At 46.3% G+C, this 25,735-nt stretch overlaps 1 protein-coding gene across 1 annotated transcript in view; it reads left to right on the plus strand.

The window, feature by feature from the left end:
• The first annotated feature begins 10,925 nt into the window (after positions 1 to 10,925).
• Positions 10,926 to 25,735, plus strand: part of TRAF5 (TNF receptor associated factor 5) — a 61,573-nt gene continuing 46,763 nt past the window's right edge. The window contains exon 1 of the mRNA XM_083175860.1: positions 10,926 to 11,225. The gene's annotated coding sequence lies outside the window, so the exon portion shown is untranslated. The remainder of the gene's footprint in view (positions 11,226 to 25,735) is intronic.

A 25,735-nucleotide genomic window follows, 5' to 3' on the forward strand; every position in this document is an offset into this window, starting at 1 on the left:
CTGAGCTGTCAGCCATTCATACATCGCGGGCTGTCTCCTGATTGGCTGACAGCCCAGTGACATAGTGAGAGAGGGGAAGGAGGGACGAACGATGCGCTCCCCTCCCCTGGGAAATTAAACAGCGGCGCCGGCGGCGGACGGTGAGAGCCTGAGGCGAGCCGAGAGGGGGAGGAAGGGAGGCGGCGCTGGAGGGAGCTGCCGGGCGCCCCGGCTGTTTATTAGAGACGGACAAGCCGTGCGGCGCCCCGGGCTGCTGCACGGCTTGTCCGTCTCTAGAAACGGCCCTGCCAAGGGGAGGAGGCGATACTTGGGGTCATCTGTGAAGAAAGAGGCCTTTAGCGGCCCAGCCCCTCCAACATCTGTCTGACATACGTGGAAAAATTTAGCAAACTCAGGAGGGTACATAATACCATCTATAAGTGTTCTATTTGACCCTGACACAGACTGAGCTAGAGAAAGCATTATCTCAGACCTTAGATCTTTCCTCTGATACCCAAATCTGCCCCAGGCAATTGAGTTGGAATCTTGCAGAGGAGAAAGCTCCTCCATCAGCAACATGTATAGGAAAATAAATTAGGTCCTTCGTAGCGGAACGTCTTAAACATAGGGTTCTCAAGGGTGGTAAGAGATCTGCTAGTGAGGAGATATTTCAGCCTATAGCAGTGGTTCCCAAACTTTTTTCAATCACGGCACCCTAGAGTATCAGAATTTGTTTCACAGCACTGCTAGGACAAAAGTTTCTTTATTGAGAAATGTAAAAAATATATTAAGTTGATTGTGTTTATATCATACTCAAATGTAATCATGTGGCGAGGCACAGGATTCGCTTCTGTATGACCACATTTTTTATGATTGCCAGCTGCCAGCACTGGTTTTGCCTATAATTTTGACCATAATTAATTATAATTGGTTCCGGACCATCAACCCTAGGCACCCCTGCAAGCATACTGAGGCCCCCCATGGTGCCTAGGCACACAGTTTGGGAACCATTGCCCTACAGTGAGGGTCTTATTTTGCATATCTGTTTGGATCTGAGAGAATTGAGCGAAGGTAGTATGTCTTGTCAAATCATCAATCATTTCCTGGGCGTTCTCATGGTAATGAGGCTGTGACGCGGGTGCGGGGGGAGGTCAGCTGACCTCACCGGATGTCAGCTGCCCGACCCTGTCCTCGCACAGGGCACCCGCAGTTAAGAGACACCATATAGGTGTCTATGAACTGCGAGCGCTGGAGAAATCATTCAATGGTCGCAGCACTGCGGGCTGCGTCTGATGGACTCGCAAGGCTGCGAATTTCGCATCCGAGCGAGTCAACCAGAATAACCCCCTTAGTACATAAAGAGCAGATTACACCATAGGAAAACCTTTGCTTTTCAAAGTTTGGTACATAGAGGTCACATTGTAATTGATAATAATTAGCCTTCTGAATAGATTTCTTGGAAATCAACATAAGGCTGCCAACCCAGTGATGTTTTAGCTCACAATATTTTTTATTAATACAGAGTAACAATTCCTAAAATTGTGCAGTTTCTACATAATTTCATGAAAAATAAAACCTCTTTATAAATAGGCCCCATAGAAACTAACGGTCACTGTAGAGCTCCTTATGCATGGTAAATGACACAGAATAATCCTACGGGGCTTAACATTCTGGAACAACCTACCTGACACCTTTGACTGCCACCTGTCTGAGATATTTGTCATTGTATTGCTTAATGCGACCCATCACAATTTGATGGACCGTGACACGTAGAGCAGTATACTGGAAATGATGATGGATCCTCTATAGTTGGCTGTGCGAATTGGATTGAGGTCCTTTATCCAGGGCCAGCGCCACCACTAGGCAGCTTTAGGCATTTGCCTAGGGCGCCGGCCACTGGAGGGCAGAAAATAGGAGCAGGAGGTCCCCCCCTGAATGGAGGTGAGTGGTAACTCCCCCCCCCTCCTGTGGAGCAATGCGCTGCATCACCTCACCTGGCACCACCCCACCCCCGTGGAGCGCATTACCATATCTTACACCCCCCCCCCCCTCCCATGAAGCGACGCAGCCCACTCCCGCCCCCCGCCTGGGGCGCCCCGTTGCCTTCCACTGGCCCTGCCTTTATCTCACTCCAAGAGTTAGTACATAATGACTCGCATCTGCAGGACACGAGGGACGACCTCAAGTTCCTACCCACGGTCCAGTGGGAGGAGGGGATGTTCCTCGTGACGGCCGATGTGAGGTCATTGTATACGATCATCGAACACGAAAAAGGCATAAAAGCAGTTTCAGATTTTCTGGACAAAAGTGACATAGATCCACAAGCTCAGGAGCTCATCAAAGAAGGGGTGCTTTTTATACTAACTAACAACTATTTTTTATTTAATGGCACATTCTTTCTACAATGTAATGGCACCGCTATGGGCACCAGGTTCGCCTCTAGCTATGCCAATATATTCATGGGCAGCTGGGAGCTCGAATGTATTTGGCCAAAAGAGAGGCATAGGGCGAACCTGGTAGCCTGGAAAAGGTACATAGACGATGTGCTTTTTATTTGGCACGGTGACAGGGAGTCACTGGATGCCTTTTGCACCACTCTAAATGACAACACCTGGAACATTGAACTAACGTTCAATGTGAGTACTATGAGTGTTGATTTTCTGGATCTTACGATCTTTCCTGAAGATAACAAGTTATGTACAAAAACTTTCCACAAACCCACAGACTCCGGGTCATATATTAACTATGACAGCTGCCATCACTTCAATTGGCTTAACTCGATTCCGAGTGGCCAATTGAAGAGAATTAAGAGGAATTGTACCAACAAAGAGACCTATGAAAAACAAGCAGGGAATCTGGTAACGAAATTTTCAGAATGTGGATATAGTAAAGATATTATTGAAAAAGCTGCATTACAAGTGGAAGGGATAGATAGACAGGAACTATTATACAAAGAAAATAGGGAAACCATCTACGAGTAACAAATATGAATGGGCCTTCATTACAGGTTACAATGTTCAATTCAAAGAAATTGAGAAATTGTTTCGCAAACATTGGAAGGTCCTCCATAAAGATCCTATACTTAAAAAAGTCTTGCCAGAAAATCCAGCATTTACCTATAGGAAGGCCCCGAATTTAAGGGATAACCTAGTCAGTAGTGCCTTCCTCCCAAAACAGAGAGAGGGAAATATTAGAACCAAAGGGTTCCATCGATGCGGCATCTGTTTGGGATGCCGTGGAATAAGAGGAGATGGAAATAGCAAAATAGAAAAAACTGAGATAAATGGGAAAGAATTGGTCATCAGGGATTTTATTACTTGCCATACAAGTAATATTGTATACATGCTAAAATGTACATGTGACTTGGTGTACATAGGGAGAACCTCCAGGCCGCTGAAAGCACGCCTGGGGGAACACCTAAGAAATATTAAAAAGGGTCTGGAGACCCATTCATTATCTTATCATTTTAAAATGAAACACAATTGCTGCACCAGTCACATCAAATGCTTTGCAGGCATCAAACTCATTAAAAAGAACATGAGATATAAAAATACTGTATCTATGCTTGCAAAGAAAGAAATGCATTACATATATGAATATGGTACTCTGGCACCTGGGGGTCTAAACTCGGACTTCGAGTTAAAATGGTTCCTGCAATAATTTCCCTGGGACTCTCTATGTGTGCTTTTTTGGAGAAATCACTCTATGTAAAACCTGCTGAGATGTTATGTTTTTATGTGTTTGTAATTCATGTTTTTTATTACGTTTTTTACAGAGATACGGAGGGTTGATTATAGGTTGCTATAACAACTGAAATATACAAATATAATAGGGAGGACGGAGGTCGCTGCCGCGGTCATGTGACTTACAACTGTGGGCGTCACGGACAGCCTAATAACATTGCGGATCAAAATACGTAATTTCAGGAAGTACCATAGCGGCCATCTTTAAGAAGGGCAGAACATGCCCACACAGGTTAACCAATGGGCGGACGGACCCGCGGACGTGAATCACGTGACGGCGGAAGCGACGCACCATTGGCGTCCAACTTGGAAGCCTCTGATAGGATGCCTATTGTATTCCTGTGCTATAAAAATCTGCCTTATGATACTGATGGACACTCGCCTCTTACTGCCTTGATAAAGACCACGGACGTGGTCGAAACGCGTCGCCCTACAAAGGACCCCAGTGACCCACCATCAGAAGCAAGGACAGGAGGAAATTGACACCGCTTGTGGACTTCTGCAAAGTTCCAGGAACGGCGCTTAGCCGCACATTTTGCCTATACAGAGAACCGAGTCCACCTTGAGTTCTCAATAAGATCTGGTAATTGTGTTGACTTTCTTTTCTCCTTGTTGAAGCGACTGGGTGGATCATCTTTTAAAGTGTTTTATGCTTATGTAGAGAACTCACTGTTAGTTCTCTTCCTATATGGTAATTGCAACTACTACAAGGACCGTGTTGATGTTTTTTAACCCATGTGTATAATATTGTATTAAACTGTTTTACGCTATGGTTGTTATATCCTTCTCTCTTTTATGGCACTAAATTGAGAGATCTGAAGAAGAGATCAGATTGGGATCACCTGATTTGAGATAAGCTATTCAGAAAAATTTGCTTTTACTTTGCACATATGAAAGTGTGGTGCGCATAAGTGTTGAAGATATCACCTCTATTGTACCATTTATTCTATTTTGGAGGGGTTGTGGAATTACCTCCTAGGTATCTTCTATACATTTGCTGCACACCTGGGTGCGCACTGGTTGTGATTTCAAAAACTCTTTGCACAATTAGTACATAGAACCATTTGTCTTAGAGGCATGTATAGATGAATAGGGACTACGATCTGACCCCTACAGATGTGTGCTTCCACATACTGCACTTTGTTGACATGCTAGAGGACCTCTAGCATCTGTCTTCTCAGTCAAATAGGACCTCTATCTGTCTCCTTACAGGTGGCGGACATTGTTAGAGGTAGATTTTCAACAGATACTATGTGGACAGCCAGAACACATGGGATCTGCATTAAACAGGTGCCGGTGCAACCAAGCCACCACTTGGTATGTTGTGGTATTGCTATACCACCGACATCAAGGCACCCCTTTTCCACTGGCACCTAGAGATGACGCCATCTCCAAGTGCCAACAAAAGGAAGACCTGCCACTTTGACATGGCTTGAAACCGTATTGTTACCCGGATCAGATCCTGATTTTAATGGAAAAAAGAGGTATTAGTTCTTGAGGTGGAAAAAGTTTGTTTACAGATTGCAGTGTCAAGGGTATGTCCAGTCGTCTATATTTTATTATTTGTTTTATTTTTTTGCATTTCATATATATATATATATATATATATATATATATATATATAGCTGTTTTATGCTGAAAGATATTTCTAATACGTCTCACCCTTCTCTGAAATGGGATTTAGAAAATAAATTATTCAAAAGCCCTGTGAGTGCTTTATTATTTTTAAGAACCCACTAGGTTCGAGGGTAGCAAATTGTTCCCCATGCACATTGACATAGCAACATGCACAAAATAATATCTTCTGACCTTTCTGTAGTCTTACCATAAACCTAAGCCCTAAATATAACCCTGCCCCAAGATTCAACTCTAAATCTATTCATAGTTTGGGCCCTAACCCAACCTTATAATCATAAGCTTAACCCAAACTCTAAAATGATTATTAGTCCTAATGGAATCCTAGGACCAAATGTAATAAGGGGCCTTATTTTGGTTCATTCTTTTTGACAAAATCCTTCTTAGATGGGCAAAACCATGTGCACTGCAGGTGGGGCAGATGTAACATGTGCAGAGAGAATTAGATTTGGGTGGGGTTTTACTTCAAAGTGAGATCTATATTGCAGTGTAAAAATAAAGCAGTCAGTATTTTCCCTGCACAGAAACAAAATTACTCACCCAAATCTAATTCTCTCTGCACATGTTACATCTGCCCCCCCTGCAGTGCACATGGTTTTGTCCATCTAAGAAGGATTTTGTCAGAAAGAATGAACCAAAATAAGGCCCAAGGTGTGAGAATCAGAAAGAGATTTTGTTAGTTTTTCCATTTTTTTGTTTAAACCGGCAATCAATTGCATGGCAATATCAACCTGTTGTTGTTTTTTTCAGTGTAAATGATTGCCGCTTTAAAAAAAAGGTAGGAAAACTCCCAAAATCTCTCACTTTTTGATTCTCACACCCTATTACATTTGGCCCCTGATCTTTCCTAAAAATGGGGAAATTCACAGGCCATGAAGTGCCACTGAAAAGGTCGGACGAAGCTTTGTACTGCACAGCCAGTAATATCGAGCGATAATTTTCCCTCACACACCACTGTGTTAAGTTGCAACATGTGCAGCCAAACATGGCCGCGGAATATCATGCTGAATCCATTTTATTCCAATGAAAATATAGAAAATCCAGTAGTTGAAAGAAGAATAAAAGAATATTGATTTATTGTCCTACTGTCAAAAGTACTTTGTTTCTGTGGTACTTCCTCATCTTTACCGCCACCGCTTACGCCAGTTACGTTAGCCGCTTTCAGAATAGCATCATCGTTCCCTCGCCACGCTTTGCAAGCCACAACTTTACTAAAGGTAATAATAGATAGTGGCGTGGACCCATGGTGGTGGCGTGGACCCAGGTTGGTGGTGCGCAAATATTCCTACGTAAGTTCCGTAGCGTAAGCTGTGGCCGCAAAGATGAGGAAGTATCGTTTCTGCTGTCACCCCAGAAGATTTCTGTCTGAATCCACCAGTGTAAATTGTGGTAGGTTATCTTTCCTATCATAAAAATAATAATAATAACGGTACTTGTTTGCTAGAATGGCGCCTACTAAGCTATTTGCTTAGTGGACTATTCTGCGTAGGGAAATCGCATTGCATCGCATGGGCCATTTTAGTGCCGTGCGATATGATGCAATTTTTAAATGTAATTTATTCACTGCTCTGTGTGCCCCAGGGGATCGCATCGAATCGCACCTCCTGCAAAATCGCATGCGATCGCATTAGCAATGTGATCATCACATTAGCAAAACAATAATATGATTGTATGTAATAAAAAGAGGGGTACTTGTGGATTATCACGGCTCCCATTGCATGTCATCGCATGCCATATATAGTGGCATGCGATTGGATGCGATTTTTGCAGGTTTTTACCAAATCGCATACGATCGCATCGGATGCGATCGCATCGCATGCGATCGCATACGTTTTTTAACAGAAAAGCATCCAAATGCATTGCAATTAGTATGAAACATGTTCAATGGCCCCCAAATGTCATTTTTGAGGCTGTAACACCCCCACTATCAACGTGAACCCGAAGCGTGGCGAGCGCAGCGAGCCCGCGAGGGGTGGCCGTACGCGTCCTACGACCTTTTCATATCCCCACTATCCACGTCGGCATGGAGTTGAGAATAGAAAGTGTGGCGAGCCACCGAGCCCGAAGCGTGGCGAGGGGACTCGTATACCTGTGAAGGTATCTGTGTCCGCTCGCCACGCTTCGGGCTCGGTGGCTCGCTGCGCTCGCCACACTTTCTATTCTCAACTCCACGCCGATGTGGATAGTGGGGGTATGAAAAGGTCATAGGACGCGTACTGCCTACCCTCGCGGGCTCGCTGCGCTTGCCAAGCTTCGTGTTCGCGTTGATAGTGGGGGTGGTACAGCCTCAAAAATGACATTTGGGGGCCATTGAACATGTTTCATACTAATTTCAATGCATTTGGATGCTTTTCTGTTAAAAATCGCATGCAATCGCATGCGATGCGATCAAATCGCATGCGATTTTTTCCCGTGCGATGGCCATCGTGGGAGCCGTGATACTCCACAAGTACCAAAAGAGGTTTTACGTACCCCCCACAATCCACGCCACCCTGAAGCGTGGTGAGTGGCGGCGGAACACGTCCTGTGACTTTTTCATACCCCCACTATCCACGTCGGCGTGGAGTTGATATTACATAGTGTGGCGAGCGCAGCGAGCGCACCCGGAATACATGTAAAAGTAATCCGCATCCGCTCGCCACGCTTCAGACACTATATAAAATCAACTCCATGCCGACGTGGATAGTGCGGGTATGAAAACGTTGGAGGACGCGTTCCGCTACACTCGCCACGCTTCGGGGTGGCGTGGATAGTAGGGGGGTGTGTAAAACATCATTGTATGTCATACAATGATATTATTGTATAGCTAATGTAATGGCATCGCACACCCTCTAAAATCGCATGCAATTTTGCGGGAGTGCAATGCGATGCGATCCCCTGGGGCACACAGAGCAGTGAATAAATTACATGAAAAAAATCGCATCGCACGGCACTAAAATGGCCCACGCAATGCGATTTCCCTACGTTTGCGTACGTAGGAAATCTGGGTGCCGTTCTAGGAAACAAGTACCATAATAACATACCCTCCAACATGACCCATTGCATTCCGTACACAATGCTCTGTTCCTGGACTTCCCTCATAATATATGAGTGCCGTCACCTGAGTTGAAACACCCTTCTCGTCAATTACCTAGTTCCACACAGGTGATGGCAATCATACATTAAGAGGGAACAGAGCATTGTGTACCGAATGCAATGGGTCATGTTGGAGGGTATATTATAACTAGGTGATTCATCGCGCCCTACGGGCGCTCTTCACACCGTCACTGCGCCCCCTTAATTTGAGAACGTTTGTATTGTGAGAAATATGGTTAGAATTGAAAGATGGCCTGTATTGCAACTTGAGTTATAGGTGAATTGTGTTAAATAGAGAGCATATGATTTAGAAGGGGGTGTGTATTGTTTTGTTTAATAAAAAAACGGTTACAGAGTAAGATGTACATTGATAGTGTGGAAGGTAAAGTGACATTTGTGGGTGTGGGGGGGTGCGTGTTGTTTAGATGTGTGTGTGTGTGTGTGCAATAGTATAGTAGGGTGTTTTTGAGTCAGCTGCTCCCCACTGGCGGAGGTCACGACACAGGAAAACAGGAGGCTGGGTAGTGATAGGGGTGTGTGGGCATAAGGGGGACTAAAGAGGAGGGTGGGGGACACTGTGCAGCTTCTGCCAGTGGGTGAGTGTCCAGCGTGGCAGCACAGGAGTACAGGACGGTGGCCCTGAGTCAGAGAGGGTAGTAAAGGTTTTTGCCTGTTGCAGAGTAGGGATGGGCATTGGTGCAGACGCCATCGATGGTTGGCATTGATGCTGATTTTGCACCCTGCCATCGATAGTAGTAAAATATTACTTGGATAACCATCGATTGTTGTCATCCATTATATCTGGAAAAAAAGGGGGGGTGAACCTGGATCACACTGGGTGATTCAGGAACAGGTGCGCCTGACTGAGTGGTTTTTCTGAGCAGCTGCCCTAGGACAGGGTAGTTAGTCCTGTACAAAATGGTAGACAAAAAGACAAAAAGAAGGGGGTGGGCAGCGCTGATTGAGGTACTGTTGATGTGCAATAAGAGCAATTAAAAATGAAAAAATGGAAGATTGGTTAGATCTATAACAATTTAATACAATTTCTAAAATATATGGAGCCAGAGAGGCTAAAAACAATGAACAATGATAAATGTAAACGATAAAAATATCAATAACATCTCACCATACCGAACCACATGGGGGGAAGACCCTGGAAGTCCTAAATGTCCAGAGGATGTGCACAGATGGCGCCCACTTGGTGGTGGGGATGAACCGGAATGTCCAAGAGGTGGTGTAGATACGGTCCCCAAGCTGCAGTATGGAGGGAGGGCACAGAGATGTAGATGCCAGGAGTGGCCAAAGATGGCACGAATCACCAACTCCTGTTGCCAGATGTTATAGGCGGGTGTCCTCAACCTCTACTATTTGTGCAGAGATATTTGTAATCCAATGGAATGAGCGGAGGGCCAGTGAAGCTGGTGTTGGACTTCCGGAAAAAGAATATTTGGAATAATTTCCTCGGAGTGGGAAGCCAGTGAATCTGGTGGTGGACCTTCCAGGCTGTAAAGGAGTAATATCCTCAGAGTGGTTCACCTAGGTAGGTGGTGGGGTGGGTGAGGCAGAAATCCTGACCGGTTTTGCTGCTCCAGGCAGCTTTATCAAAGAATCGCGGGAGAGGGGGCGCAGGGGTGGCATGAATCGCGTGAGGGGGGGTCGCGAATCATGGGAGGGGGGCCGCAGGGGTGCCGTGAATCGCGGAAGGGGGGGTCCGCAAATCGCAGGAGGGGGGGCCCGTGAATCGCGGGAGGGGGGATGCACGAATAGCGGGAGGGGGCAGGGGTCCGCAAATTGCGGGGAGGGGGGCACGGGGGTGCCCGTGAATCGCGGGAGGGGGGTCGCGGGGAGGTGCTGCGAATCGCGTGAGGGGGTCGCGGGCGGTGGCCCCGCGAATTCGCGGGAGGGGGGGTCGCGGGGGTGCCGTGAATCGCGGGAGGGGGTGTCGCAGGGGGTGCCGTGAATCGCGGGAGGGCGTCGCAGGGAGTGCCGTGAATCGCGGGAGGGGGTCGTGGGGGGGGGCGTGAATCGTCAGGGGGGGCGCGGGGGGCACGCGAGTTGCGGGAGGGGGGTGCTGGCAGAGGGGGGGGGGGGGTGGGTGCAGGCAGACCTGCCGCTCACCTGGTGACTGTGGAGTAGAAGTGTCCTGGCAGCATGAGGAGGCAGAGGGTGTCTGGCACTGTGGGCTGGTTCTTTGTCACTTTGTGAGTGTGTGTGGGTGGAGTCAGAGGCTCCACCCAGCATTATAGACACTCACACACTGACAGATGTAGCCAAATATATAAGAGATAATAATGAGCGATATCACAGTGGTACTCTTATTAAGCATCTACAAACAAAAATAACATGGGTTCAGCATATTCAAACTAGATACAATAAAAATAGCTAACATGTTACTAGTGCCCCCTAGTGGTGCAGTCAGTTACTGGACCCTGTGACTCGGTAGTTGCTGTGGGCTAGTTGTACTGTCGTGTACATGTTGTACATGTCAGGAGTTGCACACTGTCACTGATGATGGTGTACTTTACATAGCTTCCAGGCTGCTGCCGATTTCTGTTTCCTTTCCTATGGCCTTTCCCCCGCCCCGAGCAGCCTACTTACAAATCAATCGCAGCAGAGCGCTTCTTTCCATCCTCCGCCCTCATCAGGGTGAAAGCGAAAATAAGACCTGTCGGAAAGTTAGTTAGTGCTGCGCTTAGACGCACGCAGCTGGTGCGACAATGCAGCGCAGAGTGACACACGCTGATCAGTCCTGACAGCCAATAACGGGGTGCAAGCCAGCCACACAGCGACACGGTAAGGTTACCCTCCACACCCCTTGTCTCCTGGTGAGGACTGGGATTAAACTGGACATGTAACCCTCTCGTCATTTATATTATAGAGAAGCTTATTTTGTTTGTTGTTCATTTATGTGCCAGCTACATGCAACAGCAAGAGTACTGCTCATTGTAGTATGCTGGGGCTTGTAGTCATCCAAAAACTGCAGCACCAAAGTTTGCTCGTTGTAGTATGCACAGTTACCCTTTATTTACATAATAAGCTAAGTTTGATTTGGAACATGATTATGTAGACATTTCATGTGTATTTCCACTATACAGTACTACTCTTCTTCTCTAAATATTATCAGGTTGGGCAAGAACAATGAATCCGTGCAGTACATTAATCCTTGCTATGGTTCACTACTGCCATGTACCAGCTTCCCCTTGCCAGGCGCTTCTTGGTGTACAGTACAGTACTGGTGCTGTGCTCATCACTTGCTTGGAAATTCAGAAACTATTATACGTCTTACTATTGTACGCCTCACTATTATACGTATGCCTTCCTTCCTAATCATGCATTGTGAAAGAAAAATATATCCCCAAAGTTGTCCCATGAAATGTGTCTTATTTCTCCCATAGTACTTATACCGACTGTGAGTAGAGATACTGCTTACTGTACTTTATGTAAATGTGTCCCCCTCTGAGAGAGGATACCATTATAGGGCACTGTACCGGGATACAGTCATATTGTCTACAACAACTTGGTCGACATGGGTCTAGGTCGACAGGTCATTAAGTCGACACAAGCATTAGGTCGACATGGGCAAGGTCAACAGGAAAAAATGTTGACATTTTCACAGTTTTTTGAGCCGACATCCTAACAGGCGGTAATTCATGCCCTACCATCTACTAGGGCATGGTGGGAGAATAAAATAGTGTACCGAGGGATGTGAGGGGATGCGGTGCACTTTAAAATGTGTTCATGTCGACAGTCTCGATATTCGGGTCAAAAAACTGTGAAAAATCCCATGTCGACATTTTGACTGTCGACCTTGCCCATGTTGACCTAATGACCCTGTCGACTTAACCCATGTCGACCTTGTCCCATGTCGACCTACACCCATGTCGACCTTGCTGTATGTGGACCTAGTGGTGTCGACCCACTGCTTGTCGACCTAGTTGTTGTAGACAATATGATCCACACCCATTGTACCACAGAGCCCTGTACACTGTTCCTCTAGAACTCTGATCTTGACATGCTGTGAGCTCCACAGAAAAAAAACTGGTGACAGTGGGAGAGATGTATCAAGCCTTGGAGAGCTTGTGTCTTTCAAATGACACAGGGCGGGATGTACTACCCAGAAAATGCTGTAAAAACCCTGTTTCGGCGATTTGCAGCATTTTCCATATGTACTAAGAACCAGATGCCGGGTTACCCTACATAACCCTTTGGGCTTCTTTCCGCATCAGTACTTCCGATCGGATTCCTCCCAGCATCCCCGACGACGTCCCTCTGTGCATGCGCCCATGCATTAACGGGTCATAAACCCAGAAGTCCAGGAACCGGCAGACATCACAAAAGGCAGCTCTTATCAGGAGAGCTGCCCTTTGCGATACTGTTAGTACATATGTGATTAGTATCGGCAATGTAAGTGGAGAATGGTACATACCACTCACAAGATGATTGGTCACCTTTATACAGTACATCTCCACTGAAGGTTCCTAGTTATGGGCCAGCAGTTCCATGCACACACACATCTTTTGAATGAGGGCAAAGCTCTGACTCTCTAAGGGACATATTTATTAACATTATTTTTTTTTTACTGAAATTTATTAAGGGGCTCTTTCAGGGATGGACGTAAGAATTGGCAGCAGCATATGCTTAGCACATACTAGTGTTTACTCTGGGATATTTTTAGGGCAGGTTGATGACCACCGGGCAGGGCACTTTTTATATTAAAAATTTAAATTAGAAACAAAAAACAAAAACAGATATAAAAAATTGCACACTGCACTAGGATTACGCCCATTAAACATTGTCATACTCTGCTATGCCCATTACATATTCTGTTGTAATGACAATTACACATTATGGCACACACTCTAATGCCTCTTACACATTATACCACACACCATAATGCCCTGCAAAAGAAGCTTAGAGGGAACAATACATACATTCACAAAATAAATAAATATATATAAAAAGTCTGCAGAGTGCATATGAAGGGACAGCGTTTCTCACAAGCTCTGTCCCTGCGTGCAATAATTGATACATCCATGTGATATAATGAATTATCTCATTGCGAATTGGGGCAATTTTATCACACATCACATCTGGAAATCTACCTCTGTTCCTATAATGGGACAGATATTCCTAAACGTAACTTTTGTCGCATCTATTAATATAACATAGAAAATGCTCCAAAATGATTGGACTTACAAACCTAAAATTTACAAACCTAAAATATACAAAGTGGCAATTGTTCCATCTATATGAATAATACTTTTTACACTACCAACCCGGATCCAGTACGGGTTAATGAACACTGGTTTCAAGCCACAGCGTCTTAAAACCGTATTAACCCCTTCCCTGGTAATCCCGAGAATTTTCAGGTCTATGCCTTAATGCCCAGACTGGCAAGCCCGGAAAATTCTCAGGATTGCCAGTATTTTTGCCGTGCAGCGCTGCTTTTATAGGGATTGCTCCCCAGGAAAAACATCGCCCAGTAGGGAGCGCTCCCTGAAAAAAAAAAAAAAAACACCACTGAAAGGGTTAACATCTTCCCTCTGCAGGCACTTGGAGTTGACATCATCTCCAAGCCCCGGTAAGCTGGCTCTCTATAGGCCTGTAACAGGTCCTAGGTTGGATGACCCCGGTCACCCATTTATATTGCCCTATAACCCGGTTGCAAACCTGCTTGCTACCCCAGTTGGATTGCTGGATCACTGAACCTGGGTTATTTTTAGGTGAAACCATTTACACTGAGTCACAGCCTGGTCAACCCAGCAATAGCACAGGTTTAAACAATGGCGTAAAACAGCCCTTTTCAGCTGGTGTGCCGGGGCACACTAGTGTGCTGCGAGCAGTTGCTAGGTGTGCCGCCATCCGCAACCACCGCACAGACCCGCTGCCACCAGCAAGACCGGTCAGGGCCTAAAGAGCGAAATACATTGGAGGAACCTTCCACACACGATTCCTGCTGCTGTGGGAACTGGATACCGCTGTACATTGAGGGGAAAGTAGCCGCTTGTACACTCCACTTGTGTTCCACCAACGAGGAAGGAGGCAGTGGCACACACCAAATACCTGGAGCCGCAACTCCTGGCTCAGCCAGCTGATAGGCTGCTGCAGTTGGGACCCACACATGAGAAAAGCATTCAGCGCTTTTACCATGGAAGTGTAGTCCGGTCCAGTGGTAAGGGTAAGCGCTATATGTACACTTGGCTACATGGGGACTGTTTTTTTTTAAAGAACAGCACTGTCATTATCCTGTACTGGGGGAGAAGCTTATAGACCCATCATTTTAAAGACACCACCTACTGTACCTACCATAGGGCCTGGCATTAACCTTTTATTATGCACATTGAGTGAATTACTTGTATTTGTACTTATTTTTATTTGTACTACTGTGGAGGGCACTGTTTGTTTAATTACTGTGGGTTCCACTGTGTGTGTTTTTCCCCTGTGGGGTTCTGATGGTGTGCCTTGGCAATTTTAAAGTCTTCTAGGTGTAACTCGAGTTGGAAAAATTTGAAAATCACTGGTGTAAAAGGTGTTTAAGTGGGAAAGCATTCACAGTGTTACTGAGTTTGGCAAAAAAGGAACGGAAAGTGATTAAGTATATTGACACATAAACATGAATAAAATGACAACATGTTCCAAGAAGTGGAAAATCCCTAGATAAGTAAGAGGTTTAGGCTGCCCTCCCTAGATTTTAGCACAAATATAGAACAATTACCAGCCTAAAGAAAGTTCGTTGTACTGTACGTGGGTATCCTGTCCCTAAGTCGGCCTCTAACTGCCAATATAAACACCTCCCAAAAAAACGTGAAATACTCCTGTCAACCTAAAGGCCCCAATACACTTGTCAGACTTGTCCTAAGGCAAGTTGGACCCTATTTCCCCTAAGCTCCCCCGGCAGCTCCCCAGGAGGCTCACATACTGTAGGATCTGGCACTTGATGTGCCATTTTTATTTGTGATAAATTGCATGGGATTTATATTGGGGAGCTGAAGGTGGGAGGCAAGAAAATTTAGAAATACACATTCAAAAGAATGGACAGCCACTGATTGGCTGAGAGAGGTCTCTCAGCGAATCAGCGACTGCCCATTCTTTTGAATGGGTTTTTTAAAACTAATGCCACGTGCTGTCCGCCGCCTGCCATTAGCTGCAGAGCAGGCATAGCGCCTATTCTGCACAGTGCTTCTCTGCTCGGGGATTAGATGCGATGCATTGTGGGTGCTAAAAAGCCCCCGTGATGTGCCACTGACGGCTGCACATACGATTTATCTTATGTGCAGCCCATCTGTCTCTGATCCAATGTGTATTTTATGTATTATGATTATGTCACAGAGATGGCACGGCACAGTTACTAATGGCTATGTAACAGGTCAGTCTGTGATTGCACTGTGATGTTGGCCATAGGTTAACCTTCTATTTACTCTCTGGGCGGGATGCTATATAGCAGAAATGCGGTAAAAACCCCGTTTTCGGGGTTTCTACCGCATTTCTATATGCTATATGGCGCCTCCGCAGTGTCAGCGCTGCGGAGGGAATCGCCAGCTAAAGCTGGCGAATCCCTGCAGAAGCCTATGGGCTTCTTACCGCAGCGCTGTTTGAGGGATCCGTCACGGATCCCTCCCAGCGTGCCCTGCGGCCGGCGCCGGGGTCTGCGCATGCGCAGATGGACTCCCGGGTCACAGACCCGGAAGTCCAGTGCCGGCACCGCATCGCAAGGGACAGCTCTTACCGCAAGAGCTGTCCCTTGCATGAATAACGGCATATGTTATAGCATATGCCGTTATTAAAAATGCGATGTCCGGCGAAGGGGGGCCGCGGATGTTATAACATCCCGCCCTCTGTATTAATCATTCATACTGCTCAGTGGGATTTATAAGTGGTTCCTAGCAATGAATCAGAATCACATTTATTGGCCAGGTATACTTGCATATACTAGGAATTTGTTTTTGGTTTGCTGTGCAGCAGCCAGGAGGGTAACAATTAAATAGTATACAGTATAAACAGGGGTATGGATCAGTGGACAAGCACTAGGTCGACATGACTTAAGGTCGACATAGGTTAGGTCGACAGGGTCATTATGTAGACCTTTCTGCATGTCGACCTAGTGGTGTCGACCATTTGGTGGTGACCCAATGACCCATAAGCAGGTGGGGGGACATGTCATACAGAAAGATATTCCGCAGGGACACTGTGTTAGATTATGTGCAGAGGGTTATGGCGCGGCTAGACAGCGAGATGTTCAGGAGTTCATATGTCACCAGGTGAACCGCTTGAGGGAAGAAACTTTTTAGGCTTCTGGTGGGAATGGCCCTGTAGCATCTGCCTGATGGCAGCAGGTTACACAAGCTATGGCCAGGATGTAGTTGGTTCTTGACTATCTTCGTTGCCTGCTTTTTTGCTCTGAACAGAGGGAAGGTCCTGACGGTATCAATTCCTAGTCCTAATAAATAATATTTTGTCCATATTTATCAAACACAGCTCAGATAGAATCCTATACATAAGAGTTCTACAATATAGCAATGGCTATCACTTTCCTGTCAGCTAGTGCAGTGCATATACTGCATGCAGTGGCGTAACTACTAATTTTTCTCCCCCCTGCCACAAATTGAGGCAGCGCCCCTCCCCCCCGTACCCTCCGCGGCCGGTACCTCCTAGCGCTGGCACTTCTGACGGGTCCCCGGCTCTGGCTGCTAATAAAAAGTGACACTCGGAAAATGGCTGCCGTGTGTCACTTTCTGTTAGCAGCCGGCAGGACAGAAGCGCCAGCGGCAGGAGGTAACAGCAGGCGGGGTGCGCGTCGCTGGCAGCCGGGAAGCCAGGCAGGCAGTGTGGGGAGCATGTTTAAAAGTAGGAGACGCGTCTCACCTACCCGGCGGCCGGCAGCAGCAGGGGGAGCGGCCTGGCCACACTGACAGCTAGCCGGAAAACCCGGCACAGGAGTAGCCAGCCGCCCGGCTCCCCGCACCCAGAAGCGCCGGTGGGCGGACACCAGCAGGTAACTATAGCCCCGCAGACCCCCCGGCGCCCACACCTTCTTAGCGCCTCCCCGCCACCGCGGGGGCTGCGGGACTATAGTTACGCCACTGACTGCATGCATTTAAAAGAGAGAGGAGGTACAGTATATGGAGGCTCTCCTGGAGGGATCTGAAGGTGATTCTCCGGCATTACTCTCTCTCAGGTTAGAGCAGCTGGTGTTCGCTGTTATTGAGAATAATGGGGACTGCAGTCTGCAGCTTTTGCACATGATTTGCAGCTTTGTAAACTGGCCTCATACAGATATTATATCAGTGGTGAATTTCCCATAGGCACGTGACTGGGGGAGGCTATAATAAGTGAGAGCCTGCACAGGCCATCAGTCAGCATCTACGCATCATTACTGGGACACTCATTTTGAAAAAGGCACAGCAGATCGTCAAAACGCGTTGATTATAGTGTCTGTTCTTGGAGGTAACACAGCTGATGTTTAGTTATACGCGTTCCATTACCTGGGTTCTGTCTGAGGTGTTTTCCGTTTGTGCCATTATACCATCCTGTGTGCCACCAAGTTTTAGGAATTTGTATTATAATTGTTTGGATACTCAGTCATTGCCCTTGTTACTTATGTGGAGGACAGTGAGGATTAAAGTTTCCTTTGTGTGCACAGTACCTGTATTGTAAACGTAAGCATACGTGTGAGCATCTGCCTGTTTATTATGACGAGTGAGGTGTCCTTTACACCTGGCAAGTTGGAAGGTGACAGTAAAGATGGGCAACGCTGCTCTTTTCCGTGATCGGCTCTGAGAGCTTCTTTTAAATGGCTCTTTAAGATTGATTCATTCGGCACTTCGTCCCGGCGCCTGTGTGACTGCTGTGCCTGTGACTGAGCGAGCAGTGAGGGCGGTATTCAATGAGAATACCTGCGAGGTGCAGCGAATCCTTTTTAGGATTCGCTGCACATTCGCCACGTTCCGGAGCCGGCGGGCTCTGGTATTCAACTCCCTGCCCCTGACTGGCGAATATGAGCTCCTGCGGCGAATACCGCAGGGAGCCTGAGGACGGTGGCAGGCAGAGAGATGGAAGTCTCTCTGCCTGCCCCAGAACGTTTGTGGGGGGGAGGTGGGCTCCCCGGGTGCCAGGCAGCACAGGCTGCCCCCCGGGGGTGCCAGCAGGGGACCATATATTCACTATACCCGATCGTAACGATCGGGTGCAGTGAATATATGAATATGTAATGAGCGGCTCGGCTCCGGCGCCCCCTGCTGGCTGCTGTGTAAAAAAAATATATATATATATTTTTTTTTAAATTAAATATATATTCATGTGCTTACAGCACATGAATAAAAATAGCATGCCCCTCCTCAGAATAAAATTCCTGATTTTTTTACACCAAATGTAAAAAACAAAACACTTTATTTTAAAAGTTCACATTCCACTTCTCCATAAAAAGATAGCGATTGCTACTCGGTGAATCATGGCGAAAAAAACCTTCAAATGTATTCGCCATGTGGTCATTGAATAGGGTGATTCACCGTTTTTGTCAAAAATTCGCCAAACAGCACAAATTCGCCATAAAAACATGGCGAATCAGGCTCATTGAATATCGTTACTACAGTGAGCGGTGGTTCCTGGAGCGAGACGGTTCTTCACTGTCAGTGATTGGAAGAACCGTCTCGCTCCAGGAGCCGCTGCTCACTGTTCAGTTCTTCAATCTTAGGTACCAGCACTTGTATATTGGACCTCTTGACCTCCTACAAAAGTCTGGCCAGACAGTAAGTTATGTCTATGAAGTTGTCTTTAAAAGGACTGCACTAACAAGTATTGATCAAAAAAATTTTTTTTAACATCAAAGAGAAACAAGACCATTAATTACTGGACTGAAAAGAGATCCTAATAGTGGTGCAGATGTATTAAGCCTTAACAAGAGATAAATGCAAGGGTGATAAAGAGAGATAAACATCCAGCCAATTACTTGCTAACTGCCATGTTACAGGCTGTGTATGAAAAAAATCAGTAAGGAGCTGATTGGTTGGACGTTTATCCATACTTGCCTACTTTCATCTTCACCTCTCCGGGAGAAGCCCGGAGAGGCAACACATCAGGGGGGGCGGGAGAAATGCTGACATCACTTGGCCCTTAAATGACGCAAAATGACGCAATCGCGTAATTTAAGCCCCGCCCCCTCTCCGCGGACCCGCAATTTCATGTAATTTTAACCAGCGGGCAAGGGACGAGCGGGGCAAATCCCAGAATGCGGGAGACTTGCCCACCTTCCCGGGGGGCCGGGAGAAGGACCCGAATTCCGGGAGGCTCCCGGCCATTCCGGGAGGGTAGGTTTATCTCTCCTTATCACCCTTGCATTTATCTCTTGTTAAGGAGTAATACATCTGCCCCAGTGACACTAAAGACCATTAACAGAAGGACTACTAATGTGAAATATCCCAACAGTGTTACTAATCCACCTATACCAATAATATTATATAGGACTGTTATGTTACATGTTGTTTGTCCTTAGTGTCTAGTGCTAATTGCACCGTCTATATATATTTTATTACTGAATAATGTTTAAATTAATGTTTATTGCTTAATAAATTCTTCCTAGCGTTTTTCTTTTTCTTTGTTTTTTACGCTCTACAAAGGGTTAAACGTCCCAAAATAAATTGCAGCTGGACACATATAACCGAACGAAGCGCCTCACTTTCGATGGATTTGTCTTTTACATGAGTTGGATTATGACATTGTTTTGTTTTTGCCTATTGGAAGTACAGTGCTCCAATCAATTTGTTCAGCACTGAAAATACAAGTGATGGTAAAAAATAAATTGAACTGTGCACTTGGTGATATTACCATGATAAACAATTATATGCATAGAGGATAAAAATGCTATTGAGCCAATCTTTGGGAAGGAAGTTGGAATTTCCACCTGCACAAAGCTGAGCGGTGGCAGCACTATATGAAGAGCAGCGACGTATGGAAATATTTACACATACGGTATCTGTCAATGTAACGTACATTAGTGATATTCAGCCGTGTTTCCACTTTTCCACAGTGGAATTTGTCACTTCTAACCTTTCAACCACAGAGCAATTTGGACGGAGAGCCTCACATGTCAACAGGAAACCGTTTAGTGCTATTAGCAAGTTGATAATTGTTTCCTACTTTAGGGACAGGATATGTTGCTGTGGAGGTGGTGGTATTCTCAGTTCAGTTTGTGAGGTTATACTAGCACAGAGTTTGGTATATTGTATATGTGTATATCATTTCATAGCAGTCTTGTCGCAGTGACATGTATCTCATAGGCTGGGCACACTGAGCAGATACACAGAATTTGAATAAGAACCAATTGGGCCATCTAGTCTGCTCCTTTTTTTTTTTTTTTAATCCTTTTGGTAACTGCAACATTATTTCATCCTGAGGGGTAGATGTATGAAGCAGTGATAAGGGAGAAGTGATAAAGTTCCTGGTACTTTATCACCGGCCAATCAGCTCCTGACTGAAATTACAGGCTGGGTTTATAACCGGCCAATCAGCTCCTAACTGGCCCTTTTTAAAGTACTAGTAACTATCACTACTCCTCCCTTATCACTGCTTCATACATCTAGTTCTTTGATATATAACCCTTAGGGGTGGATGTATGAAGCAGTGATAATGGACGAGAATTGAGCCAGAGGAGAAGTGGCCCATGGCAACCAATCAACACTGACGTAACATCTATAATTTGCATAATATAAAATTATACAGAGCAGCTGATTGGTTCCCAGGGGAAATTCTCCTCTGGCTCCTTTCTTCTCCCTTATCACTGTTTCATACATCTACCTCACACTTCTTTGTAAGGATATCCTTATGCCTATGGTATACGGTCATTCGGTTGACCCATATTAGCTTGACATGCATTGGGTCGACCACTGAAGGTCGACATGGCTAAGGTTGACAGGGCTGGAAGGTCAATACAAGCATTAGGTCAACCTAAGCCATGCTGGCCTTCAGTGGTCAACCCTGTGCATGTCGTTGTTCTACCCTATTTGTTCTAATACTTCTTTCCCTTTGAAAAATAACTTGCTTCTGTACCTTGAGTTTTTATCCTCCAAAACTGGAAGCTATACTCCATGGCCCTTATTCTGATCGGTGCGGCCGGATCCGAATATGCGGCCAGGACCGTGCGTGCGAAACCCCGCCTTCCATACGGATCGCCAACTCCGTCCGTATGCGGTAAGAAGCTGGCCGAACGGACCGCACGTGTATTTTTCACGGAATACGCCTCCTCCATCTCAGGGAACCTCCCCCATCATTCGATTGTCGCAGACCATCGAATGCAGGACCGAGTGGTCCACCAGCTCCCGCAACCTCAGACCACACAGACATTTTTCTGTGCAAAAGCAGGGATCTGGGCGGGCAGCTGACATCCGGCGATGTCATATGTCCGCCCCCTACACGTGTGTCACGGCCGGATTACCATACGTATGCCCAGCGTTTTCATGGGAACGCCCATGAAACGCAGGGTGTAAACATATGGTAATGAGCCCAAAAAGCCCTTCACACCCCTCTCCACCCCCTGTTCGGAGTGTTCACATTTCATGCGGAATGTGGCCGTGCGTTCCGCTCGCACATGCGCAGAGACGCCTCTGCACATGCGCAGACACAAAACATCGGCGGCACGAACGCACGCGGATATTACCGCACCGATCAGAATAAGGGCCTATATGAGGCCTTAACAATGACCTATACAGTGGCATTAGAGGTGAATATAGAGGGCATGTCCGGGCAGTCTGACCTCTAAATTTGGCTCTAAATTGCCACCATCATGTCACTGCCTCTTCATGTTGGGGCCTACAGACTGCTGAAGCATCACTATACCCCCTCCCCTTTCCACCAACATCTGAGCGATGCCTCTCCTCCCAAACCAATTCAAAAATAAAAATAATAAATTGTAATCACAAAAAAAAAAAATCATCTGGCCATTGGCCTTTCAGGACTTTCATGTAAGTGAGCATAATGTGGGAAATCCAATTTGTAACCAACCATCTGGCTTACTTTCCCCATTGCTTTATTAAGTTGCTTACGAATACGAGCCTTTAAGTCACCTGAAATAGTGAATCTTAGATGCCTTCCCTCTTCTGTAGTTTGCATTATAGTACCCCTTAACTCATTGAGTGCCAACATCTCTGTGAGAGATGTGCAAAACAACTGCTAAAAATTGCCAGCTTTACTCACTTTTGTTATATAAATTCAAATACACACAACATTTTTTATTTCCTATATAAGTTAAACATTACAGGTCATTATGCTGAATAAAAATGTTTGCTTGGCATTTTTCACACCAATTTTGACATATTCACTTGGCGCTCAAAGGGTTAATACAATATGTGCCAAATTTTGCATTTCTGGCATGAACTGTAGTTTGCCACTTTCTTAATGATTCCTCTAGTCATTTGTTTTACCCCTCCTGCTGCATTGTGTCATCTGTAAAATAAACGTCCTTTCCTTTTAAAGCCATTCTATCTTCGTTATATCTCAAATGCCTGTATACAGGATGCTGTCTCTTCTCACTTTCCATCATTTTCATTCCGTCATTGGTGGGTATTCAATATCGGTCGCTATTTCCACCGGAATCGAACAGCATTGAAGGCGAATTCCGACAAAACAGATCCAACTGTAAAACAAGTCGGATTTGTTTTGTCAGAAACGGCCTCGGAGTGTCGAAATCACTGTTGTTTTTTTGACAATCTGCGGCTGTTTTCGGCGTCACACCCAGTTTCAGGCAAGTTAAGCAAAAACAGCCGGGATTCCGACTGTGGGAATCCTATATTGAATACCGCCAATTGTCTGTATACTATAGAATACCTCTTCTCAGTTGCAATCACCTCATTCCCTCCAATGTCTATGGAGGGGATGTAGTTACAATCCCGGCGACGGGATCCCGGCGTTCAGAATCCCGACGCCGGAATCCCGACCGCCGAAATGCCGACACATTCTCCCTCCGTGGGTGTCCACGACACCCCTGGAGGGAGGGAGAATAAATTAGTGTGCCGAGCGTAGCGAGGCACCGGGCCCGCTGCGTGGCAAGCACAGCGCGCCCGCAAGGGGGGGCGATCCATTTCGGCTGTCGGGATTCTGAACGCCGGGATCCCGACCGCCGGGATTCAATACTGAATCCCTATATACCTGTACACAATGGATGTTTTTGCCCGGAAAATATCTGGGCTGAAAATCGCTCAGTGCATACACACTGAGCGATTTTTGCCCGTCTAATCGATTTTCCTCGGGGTGGGCGGCTTTCCATAGCAGGACCCTATGGAAAACAATCCACCCCGTCGCTCATCCACTGGTAATACCAGCAGATGTGTGGTGGTGGCAGGCAATGATGCGGGAGTGCTCATCAGCGCTCACTGCTCATCGTCAGGCCATACACACTGGGCGGCTTTCAAGCTGAAAACAGCTCAGACGACAAAACTGAGCTGCTTTCAGCTCAATATCGCCCAGTGTGTATGGGCCTTTAGTTACCATTACCTTCCTTTATTAAACAATGTCTATATATTGTGTGATACCTATTCTCCTCTTCCATTATCATAATTTGTACTATATGAATTTATAGCGCCGTTACTTTGTGTAAAGTCTCCTATGGCAGCTGTCTTATCTTTCTTTCATCGTATTGATATAATTAGTTCCAATTAAATTGACAAGCTGCATTTCATTCAGTTTATTCTCGGGTCGCTAAATGGCTGCTCCTTCCTATAGGCAATGTTGGGTGGTTTAAGGAAGAGGCAAAAAGGAATATTTGTTAATAGATATCCTGTGTCACAAAACAAAAACATAGACTAGCCCAGCGGTTCCCAAACTGTGCGCCGCGGCTCCCTGGGGTGCCGCAGCGCTGTCACAGGGGTGCCGCGGCTGGTGGCTTTATCATGCAGACTGACAGCTGCATACATTTCTCCTAGCGTTATCTCCGGCATCCTTGTCACCAGACCTCTAAGCTCCCGGCGCCCTCTGGATAAGGCCACGCTGGCGCAACGGTTTAGAAAGCTCGGCCGTTGTCAGGTACCCAGCGCCCTTGCTCCTGGCATCCCGACAGTTGGTCTCTGAGCAGGACCCAGTGGAGGCCCCCACAGGCTGCGTCATTTCTGGTTTCCTGGCGGTTCCAGGAGCTCCATGCTCCCAGCACCCCCGGGATGACGACGACACGCCGACACAATGGCTCAGGAGGCCAGACCGTTGCTCAGCAACCAGATGCCCACAATCCCGGCTGCTCGTCTCCTGGTGGCGGCCGCCGTGATGTGACCTGCGGCCCTCAAGGTGAGGGGGCTTCTGCCCTAGGAGGCCCCAGCAGCTTCCCTAGACCCACCGCTGGCCTAGTCCCCTGCCAGTCCCCCCCATAATAAAGTGATACCCCAGGTCATACTTGCCTACTCTTGAAAAGCAAAATGAGGGACATTTTAGATGATAGCAAAATGCACTGAGAGCAGCGTCGAGCATCATTATATACATACATATATAGAGATCAGTGGACCGGCACTCTCTGTTTCTGCTGTTTGGGTCAATATGCTTGCCTGGGTGCCTGCTTCAGTGTACATGTGTTCAGGTGCGCCAATGTAGATTGCTGTAGAAAGCGTCACTCCAGTGCTTGTGATCAACATTTATTGGGTCATTGGGTCAACGCCGTTTCGGGCCTCCTGATGACGGGCTGAGGCCCGAAACTGCATTGACACAATAAATTTTCACTTGATCACAAGCTCTGGAGTGACGCTTTCTACAGCAATCTACATATATAAAGAGAGAGAGAGAGAGAGAGAGAGAGAATTTTAAAGTCGGAGTATGAAACAAACCAGAGGATTTAGTTCTGTGCGCGCACTCTGCAAAAGGGTGTGTGGCCACGGGAAAAGGGGCGTGTCTTTAAGTGAAGTGTACCACACCACATACCACTTATACACCACACTAGTAGGACTCCTTATACTATGTAGTACTAGTGCCCTTACACATTGTACCACACAGTATGAGACAAAATTCAAGGACAAAGGTACAGGGAGAGTGACATCAGAGAGACAGTGGGAACACAGAGAGAGTGACAGCAGGGACACAGAGACAGCCACATATGTACTGTATATTGGGCATCATGGTATGTGGCATATGCTCATTATACATATACCGCACACCGTGATGCTCATTATAAATATGCCGCACACCGTGATGCCCATTATACATATGCCACACACCGTGATGCTCTATTTTACATATGTCACACACCGTGATGCTCTAATTTTGGTGGACGGGTCACTGAATTCCACAATGTAAGCATAGATGCTGCTGTAAACATTCTGAAAATCTGATTGGATACA

Source organism: Crinia signifera, chromosome 3 (genome assembly GCF_055691185.1).
Source record: "Crinia signifera chromosome 3, ASM5569118v1, whole genome shotgun sequence".
NCBI lineage: Eukaryota > Metazoa > Chordata > Amphibia > Anura > Myobatrachidae > Crinia > Crinia signifera.